Genomic DNA, 8,669 nt, shown 5'->3' with positions numbered 1-8,669 from the left:
TATTTTGGCTCTAAGCAAATGGGTAAGAGGTTTCACCGGGAATAATTCCTCTTTGGGTGGATGTGTCCTATATTTTTGGATTCTAAGGTTTTTGCCAAGATGTTTCACCGGGAATAATTCATCTTGGGGGTTTGAACTACAGATCTCTAATTAGGAAAGAGCCTTCACCGGGAAGACATTCTCAATCCTAGGCCATATTCCTATAATATATATATATATATATATATATATAGTTTAACTGTCATAAGGTTTATACTCAAACGTAGTTCTAAACTAATATATATGCACAGTTTATATTTGACAGTAAATTAAATAAAGACTGTAAATTGAAAGCTTGTAAAGCCTAACCTGGATGGAGTGGAGGCCTTTGAAGAAGTATATACAGAGCCTCAACAGTAATTGGTGGATAACAGTTGAATATATATAATAAACAGTTAATGGTTTTTTTTGAAAACAGAAGAAGTGAAGATGGACAAAGGTCACATAGGTATCTGAAGAGTTTCACCGGGAATAATGCCCTTCAAATACCAGAAGAATGTTTTGAAAACAGAAAGAAGATTTTGAAAATACAGTTTTGAAAACAAGCTAAGAAGAGAAGGTGTTTGGGACTTACACTCTATTAGAGGCCCAGTACTTTACAGTACTGGCTATAAAAGCAATTTGAAAATGATTTGAAATGATATAAGGTTTTGTTGTTTGAAAACCTTAATCATCCGTTTAATCGGAGACTGATAACAGCTTTGAAAATTGACAAAAGTCAACTTAATTAAGGTAAAGATAAAGATCTATGCCTAATTAAGACCTAAACAATTAGGGTTTTATCATAAAATTATTCACAAAGGTAACAAGATAAAAATCATATTTTAAAGTATTTAAGAAAACATTTAAAACATACTATTTTAAACCTAATTAAAATACATGAAATAAATAATATTTTTATGATTTTTTTGATTATTTATAAAATAAGTGTGTGAAAAATGGAGTGAAAATGATTTAATTTGATAGGTGAATTATTGGTGTGAAGTTGTAAAGAAAATGAAAGGGAAAAGTGATAAAAAATAACATTTTGGCCTCACCATGGTTTGAACCCACACCCTTGAAGTCAACAACTCAAAACAACACCACTGGGCCAACGCGCGCTTGGTGTTTATGATACACATCCAACGCATTATATTTTCAGACAAGTGTTAAATCATGGAAAAATAAAAGAAACAAAAAGTCTGGGGCGAGGGGGATTCGAACCCCAGACTTGAGGCATGAGGAGACTAAGAGCGCATGTGAGGCCACTAGGGCAAGTTATTCATTCGTTTAAAAAACGCCTATCATTAAAAATAAAATAAACTTTGCTCAGAGATTTGAAAAATGGCGCCACCCTCCATCTTCGTCTTCAACCTCAAGCTCCAACATTTTTGAAATTCTGATTCTCTCAAATCCCAACCATTTGCGAAGATGTAAAGACCAAACTTGCTCTAAATTCACTCACGATTCTAAATATGTAACTAATGTGAATTTATATTAACTACATCTAACTAATTTACTAGAAAACGTGAAGAACCCTAAAATTTGAAAATCAAATTAAATGACTATACTGAAAGATAAATGAATGATGATATAGGGTTTTCAATCCTCTGATGATCCTGGACAAGATAGAATCGAGCTTTATCACAAAGAGTGCTTAAATTAAAGAGGTGGAGTTCAGAAACTTACCTCTGAAAATGGAGGTCGTGAGGATGATAGAGAGCAACTGGGGTTGTATAAATGATCCCAAAAGCTTCCTTGGGACTCAGTGATGCTAACTGAATGTTTATTGTAACCTCAATCCTCCTGAATTGTTCTATGGACCTCCCTCGATTTGAGCTTCAAGTGAACATGGAGAGTGATGATTCTTGAGTTACAGATGAGCTGCAGCCATCTGAACAGCTTCACTACCTCCTATGGAACGTGCCTGGATGCTTGGCTTTGTTGGAAACCTTCTGAATTGCTCTATGGACCTCCAACTGCAACAGCTCCAAAGTGAGAGCAACAATGGCGTTCCTCCACTTACAGAAGTGATCCAAGTGCTTGGATCACCTCAAATGATCTCCCTTGAGATGTTAGAATGCTTACTTTCCAAAGATAAGCTCTGGTTTGAAGAAAACGATTCTTCTTGCCAAAGAACTTTGAAAAACAATAAGCATGAGAAGAGAAAGAGAAAGCAAGGAATATGGTTGCTTTGGTGTGTTTTCTGAAAGAGAAAGAGGCCTCTATTTATAGGCAATTGGCTCAGAGCAATTGAACATAGCAAGCTTGCTTAGTGTAGTTAGTTTGGTTTCTTAGCCAAGAAGAAAATTTGCAAATATCTCTTATGCAATGATGAGAATTTTGATTCCATTTGATCAATCCCCTAGCCCTCGATTTTGCTTGATCTTAGGGGACAATTCTGAGACAGAAATGAGCTCTAATTGGTTGGTGAGAAGATTCCTTGGGTGATTCATCAATTTGCCATAAATTCACAAATGTAATCATTACATAATCACATGTTCTTGTTTTTAGAATCTTCTTCAATTCTCATGTCATGGTAAAAATGAATGCATGGCATGTTTTCAGATGTGGTATGGGTCGTGTAGCATCCATAAGAGAGGTCATTTGCACAAAATTGCAAAGTTTCAAATTGTACATGACCTATAATTTCACTTCATGAGGCCAACTTTGAACAAGCATAACTCTTAGCTCAAAATGAATTTGGAGAAGGTTGAACAAAATTTGGAAAGCCCTAAACATCTACTTCAAATCATTAGTTTGGAATTTCTTCAGAATCCTTTGGCAAATTTGTTAAAAATGAGGCCAAAGTTGGAAGAAAACTAGGTTAAAACACTTAGAAAATTTTCTAAGTGTTTATGACCTAAAACTTCAAAATTTCCAAAACTCTTAAATGATTTATCTTTTGAAAAAAGTTGCATTGTAAGATGTTATTTTATTTTGCAAGATCTACAACTTTCATGTTGGAAGTTTTTTGAGTTGTGTAGGTGAAATTTTGAGTTCTCACCATGCCTTCAAAAACCCTAATTCCCGACTTTTTGCTCCTTGAAGATTCTTTTTGAATTTCTTTGGTCAAATGACTTTAATATCCATATATTGATGATATTGATCCTTGAAAGTCATGGTTTGACCAAAAATCTCAAAAGTCAAAGGTGAACTCATACAGTTGACTTTTTCCTAATAAAGTGAAAATTTGGACTTTTGTGTAGAATCAAGATCTTCTCCTCAAATGAGTGTTGTAAATGGATTATATTGAGGTAGTAGAGGTTCTTGAATCATGTCTTGAGTCTTGAATCCATGCCCTGATTAAAAGTCAACTATCTTGGTGAATTAGGTCAAAAACCCTAATTGTCGACCATATGAAAATAATGACTGTAGACTTTGAATTGAGGTGTAATGTCTAGTGGATCTTGTCATATGAGTTATTTGAAGATGATTGATGTCTTTGAATGATCCCCTGGGGCTTTTTACGGTTTCCCAAAGGTGATCCCTGATTTTAGTCCTTGATAGGCTAAAAAAAACCCTAGTCTGGTGACCTGAGTAAACCTGTACTCAGATGACTGGGTGTCTAATCAATCATAGGTGAAATAATGAAGCTCTTGAGTCTTATGATTGTATTAGAGACTAATCCTTCTATTGATTGATCCTTTACCTAAGTTTTCTTGTCTTTGAACACCCTTGATTGAATGCCAGACTGCTCTGGGTACTTGCTTTGACTTGATGAAAATCCTGAAGATATGTCATCTCAGGGGGGTCAAAAATTAGGGTATGACAGGGTGCTCTCTGTCGCTACCGCGAAAATTAACAGAGTCGCCACTAACATATTTATCCTGAAAAGGAAGGGAATGCCAGCAAACCACAAAACAAAACAACGGTCTCACGACTAGAGAAAAAGGGTAAGGGAGTCGATTACGCGAGGGGAAGGTGTTAACACCCCTCGCGCCCATCGTACTCGATGGTATCCACGCTTATGTCTAAACCTATGGGTGTGTAAGCAAAATGCGCTAATCTGGACTAAAATGAATGCATAATGTAGGGAAGAGAAAGAGTTATACTCGCACGGGCCCTACCCCGCTGCCTACGTATCCGTTTTGCGGAATCAGAGGTACCGTAGCTCGGCTAACTAATTTTTGTTTGTTTTTTGTTTTTTAGGTGAACAAGTTACATTCACACTCCGCTGCTCGACCTTTGGAGACTTATGCTTGGGAATGGAGCGGAAATAACAAGCTCTTAAGAAAAGAAAATCAAAGAGTGCGGTTTGTGTTTTAAAGAATGCATGAGGAAAACCTAAACTAAGGGGGAAAGCTTACTACCTAATGTCATCATATGCTCTCTCTCTTTTCTCGTCCAATCCTCGTCGGAGTCGCTCCGACGGCGCTTCAAGCGTGACGACGACGAACGGAGGTCCACGGTTCCTTGTTCAGGTATGCGCGTATCGTCTCCTTCCTCTCCGAATCCATTCTTCTTTTTCTTCTTCTGATTCTCGCCTACGATTTTGATCTGGTGAAGATTCTCAATGTTGTTATTCAATTGCGTTGCAGAAGCAATCCGAAAGTGAGTTTGTTGAAGATTTGGTGAAGATTGATGTGAGGATTCCGTGAATTGAACGTTGTTGATAGATTTTTGTTGCTGTGCTGCGATGAAGATGACGATTGAAGGATTCGGAGGAGAGAGTTAGAGGTTGCTATGAGAATGAGGAAGAAGATCGTAGAAATTGAAGAGGTGATATTCCGAGAGAGAAAAGATTGCTAGATGAAGGGTTGAAGATTGAATGGAGAATTCGGTTATGGCTGAGAATGGAAGATTGTGAGTGGAAGGTTGAAGAATCGATGAAGATGATGAGAGAAAGATGAAGATTCAGAGAGTTTTTGGTTGAAAGTTTGTTACCGGTTTCTTCGTGAATTTTCTTTTTGTTCTCTCTTTCTGTTATTGATTTTTGTGGTGAATGAAGATTGAAGCGATGGTGAGTCCATGGAGATTCTGAGGTGAAGAACCGATGGAGTCATTAGTGAATGATGAAGATGATTGGAGAGAGTTTAGAGAAGATGAAGAAGCCTCAATGGAGGGAGAGTTGGTTCTGAGAAAAAGGTTTGTTACGGTTCTCTTTTTTCTGTTCTCGATTTCTCCTCCTTCCTCCTTCTGTTATGCTCTGATTCTGTTATATCTTCTTTCAATTCTGTGGCTGATTTTTGTTGTTAATTCTCAATCTGAACCGGGTTTTTTTCTTTTGGTTCTGTGTTGAAAGCGCAGAATTGAACCGATGCCGTTTTTCTTGATTCGAAGTCGCAGGGAACTTTATTGAAGGATTTGTTCTTTTGGGTCGGTTTAATTTGAAGTGCAGCAAGGTTTTTAAACTTGATGCGCAAGTTCGGTTCTTTCTGGATGCAGGGGTGGTTTTGGGTGGCTGCAGTTTTGAATTCACAGCTGATGAAATTAGGATCGAGTCACCTTGGTGTTAGAATCCCTTTGTGTAACTTTAATTTTTGTAATCTTTTTTAATCAGAATGAAACTATAATTTGGGCTTTTTGGAGGACTTGTTGGAATGTATGGATTGTTTGAATATATGGACTTTGGATATGAACTTTTATTTTCATAATTTTTGTAATGGTTTTTGTATGGAATTGGTTTCGGAAATATAGATGAACAAAATCTTCTTTCTCCAAATGCATTTTGAATGCACATTATAATGAATTTTTGACCTGGTAGATTGCATACCAATCAAACCAAAGCGAATTAATTTTCCATCTCAGCACACCTTAAAAAATCTCAATCCAATCTTTGAATTATAACAAACCCAAAACCTCACTTGAATGAACTTCACTTCACCGAGATCATAACTCAATCAATGTACCAAATTACTTGCATTAAAAGCAACGAACAACAACCTTGATCGCCGTTTCACTTTTTATGCCATAATTCGCATTCGACTGCAATCCAACATGACAATATTGCCTTAAAGAATCCTTGAAGAAGATAGCAATTGAAGCACATAAGAACACCTTGACATGAAATCCAATGAATCTCAGTGAATTAACGACCGCACACATCATGCATAAGAAACTCTTTATAATTTTCCTTTTGATTTTCGAACGACGAAATAAACGCCATTCATAACTTATAGCACGGAGAAAGAGGGCAAATTTTGGGGTGCAACACTCTCGACACATGACGGGAGGAAGGTCTATGTTCCAAGACCTGGTGCTTAAATCTGCTGGAGAAGTTAAGTTTGGAGGAGATCATAAGGGCAAGATAATTGGCTCAGGAACCATAAGTACTGATAACTCTCCTTCTATAACTAATGTTCTTCTGGTAGATGGATTAGCTCATAACTTTTTGTCCATAAGTCAATTAAGTGACAATGGTTATGACATAATCTTCAATCAAAAGTCTTGCAAGGCTGTAAGTTAGAAGGATGGCTCAATCCTATTTACAGGCAAGAGAAATAACAACATTTACAAGATTGATCTTCAAGATCTTAAGAATCAGAAGGCAACTTGTCTTATGTCTGTTAGCGAAGAGCAATGGTTCTGGCACAGAAGATTAGGCCATGCTAGTTTGAGAAAGATTTCTCTGATTAACAAACTAAATCTGGTCAGAGGACTCCCAAATATGAAATATAAATCAGATGCTCTTTGCGAAGCTGATCGCGACTTTGCGTGTCTATTAGTCGGGATAACTGCAAGTGCACAGTCGTGTCGTGTAGTTTTAAAAGATATCGAATCCACAGGGACTATAAATCGACCTACCGTTATCTAAAGTTACTATGTAAAGCTAAGGCTAATGATATTTGGGTTTTTTTATAAATGGGGAAACTAAAATCTTAAATCTAGGTAAAATATAATAACAAACGGATATCAGTATGTATTTCATCTAACTTAGGTGATCCGAAGTTCCATTGGCCATATTCTAATTAAATCAAAGATCTTTACTAACTATGTTATTTAAAAGTCCTCCTCTCAAACTCTCGCTCTATTGATTCAGACTACGATCCTAACTCTTAATGTACGCTTTCGCCATCCCACCAGATTTAGAAACGCTTTTTGAAAACAACATAGTTAATAAAATGCTTGTTTTATGAAGTCATTATCTACTTAAATCTCCTAATCTCAAACTCTCGCTCGGTTGACTCGGAACATGCGAATATCCCTAACGTACGCTTTCGCCATCCCGCGCGGGTTTAAAAACACTTTTTGAAAATAAATAAGTTCTAATTAGTTTTAATACGCTTTCGCCATCCTTAAAACTAATGTCCTATGTCCACTATCCAGTTAAAGATCTCAAACTTTCGCTCTATTGATTTTAACCTTTGACCGTCTTAAAACCTCAAACTCTCGCTCTATTGGTTTTAAGAATTACTAATTAAATTAGACATACAAACCAAAAACAAGTGATATTTAATAAAAAATAATTAAACCAATTTATTTCGGATCCCACAGTTAACTTACTTTACATACCGATATCTAAATAAATTAGCCAGACATACTTAAAGAAACAAACATGAAATTATAATTATTAAACATGGAGTTATAATTATTAAACATGAAACTATAATTACTAACCATGAACATATGCGTATTTAGATTTATAATGATAAAACAATATTATAAGAACAAGAAACTAAAATAATTGCGAATAAATAAACCTAGAAGTAAAGCAGACAAAGCGAACTTGAATTAAATTACAAACAAAACAAATCTTGAAACTTGAATGAAGCTTTGAAATAATGTCGACAAGATTGTGATCCAAGAGTACATAAATTGTAGGCCTAAAACTAATGTTGTGGTAGTTCCTCAATGTGAGAAACTACCACTTTTACAAAGTGATAATTTATGCCTAAAACTATGAGCAGCGCTTCCGCGCCTAAAACTTGGATGATCTCAAATGAATGCTCAGCCTCTATTTATAGTGAATGGAAATAGAAGTTCCTTTCAGCATCATGTGAGAAGTAGTGGAGATCATGGTGTGGGAAGTTGAAAAAATATAGGAAGACTTGGTTGGTGGAGTATAGAACGGAGACGTGGGCCTTCAAATTTAAATTATCTTTGAACGAGTCTTGAGACGTGGGTCTCAAAGTGGCTAGATTGTTGGAGACGAACGTCTCCTTCATGTGACGTGTCCTATGAATGTGGGTGAACTTGGGAGACGGACGTCTCCTTTGATGACGTGGCCCTTGGACTTTGGAGACGGGCGTCTCCATGCAATTGGGCCCTTAGACGGGCGTCTCAGCTTCTTCATAGTGGGAGCTTCAGCTCCTTCGTGGGCTGGACTTCCAAACTTGGTCCATCCTATTTGCACCCCTCACATACTTCAGCACCCCTTTTTCATCTTTTAAGCATAAATAGTAGTGGATTTAGCTCCATTTCTTCTCCTTTTCACAAATAGTCCTCAAAACGAACATAAAACCTAAAACAATGAAAATACCAGCATAATACCAACATAAAGCAACTTAATTTAAATAAAATAGAGAAATAATCTATGTAAATCAAGTCAAATAAACGATACATTTTCGCGTTATCAAATACCCCCACACTTAAACCATTGCTTGTCCTCAAGCAATCAACCACACGGTAAAAGAAAATGATTTAGCAACGTCTTTGAAACAAAGGCACGACACGACTCCTAGTCATACGTGGTTACTAGGCTAAGGTTA

General features: G+C 36.5%; 1 long non-coding RNA gene across 1 annotated transcript; it reads left to right on the top strand.

The window, feature by feature from the left end:
* Window positions 1-4,338: 4,338 nt before the first annotated feature.
* Window positions 4,339-5,568, top strand: LOC131639357 (uncharacterized). The gene is made up of 3 exons (XR_009294924.1): window positions 4,339-4,442; window positions 4,560-5,106; window positions 5,269-5,568. It is a non-coding gene; the product is annotated as an uncharacterized LOC131639357 (long non-coding RNA).
* The last annotated feature ends 3,101 nt before the right edge of the window (window positions 5,569-8,669 follow it).

Source organism: Vicia villosa, unplaced genomic scaffold (assembly GCF_029867415.1).
Source record: "Vicia villosa cultivar HV-30 ecotype Madison, WI unplaced genomic scaffold, Vvil1.0 ctg.002602F_1_1, whole genome shotgun sequence".
Lineage (NCBI taxonomy): Eukaryota > Viridiplantae > Streptophyta > Magnoliopsida > Fabales > Fabaceae > Vicia > Vicia villosa.
The sequence above is the reverse complement of the archived record's forward strand: the minus strand, read 5'-3'. Positions and strand labels throughout refer to the sequence as shown.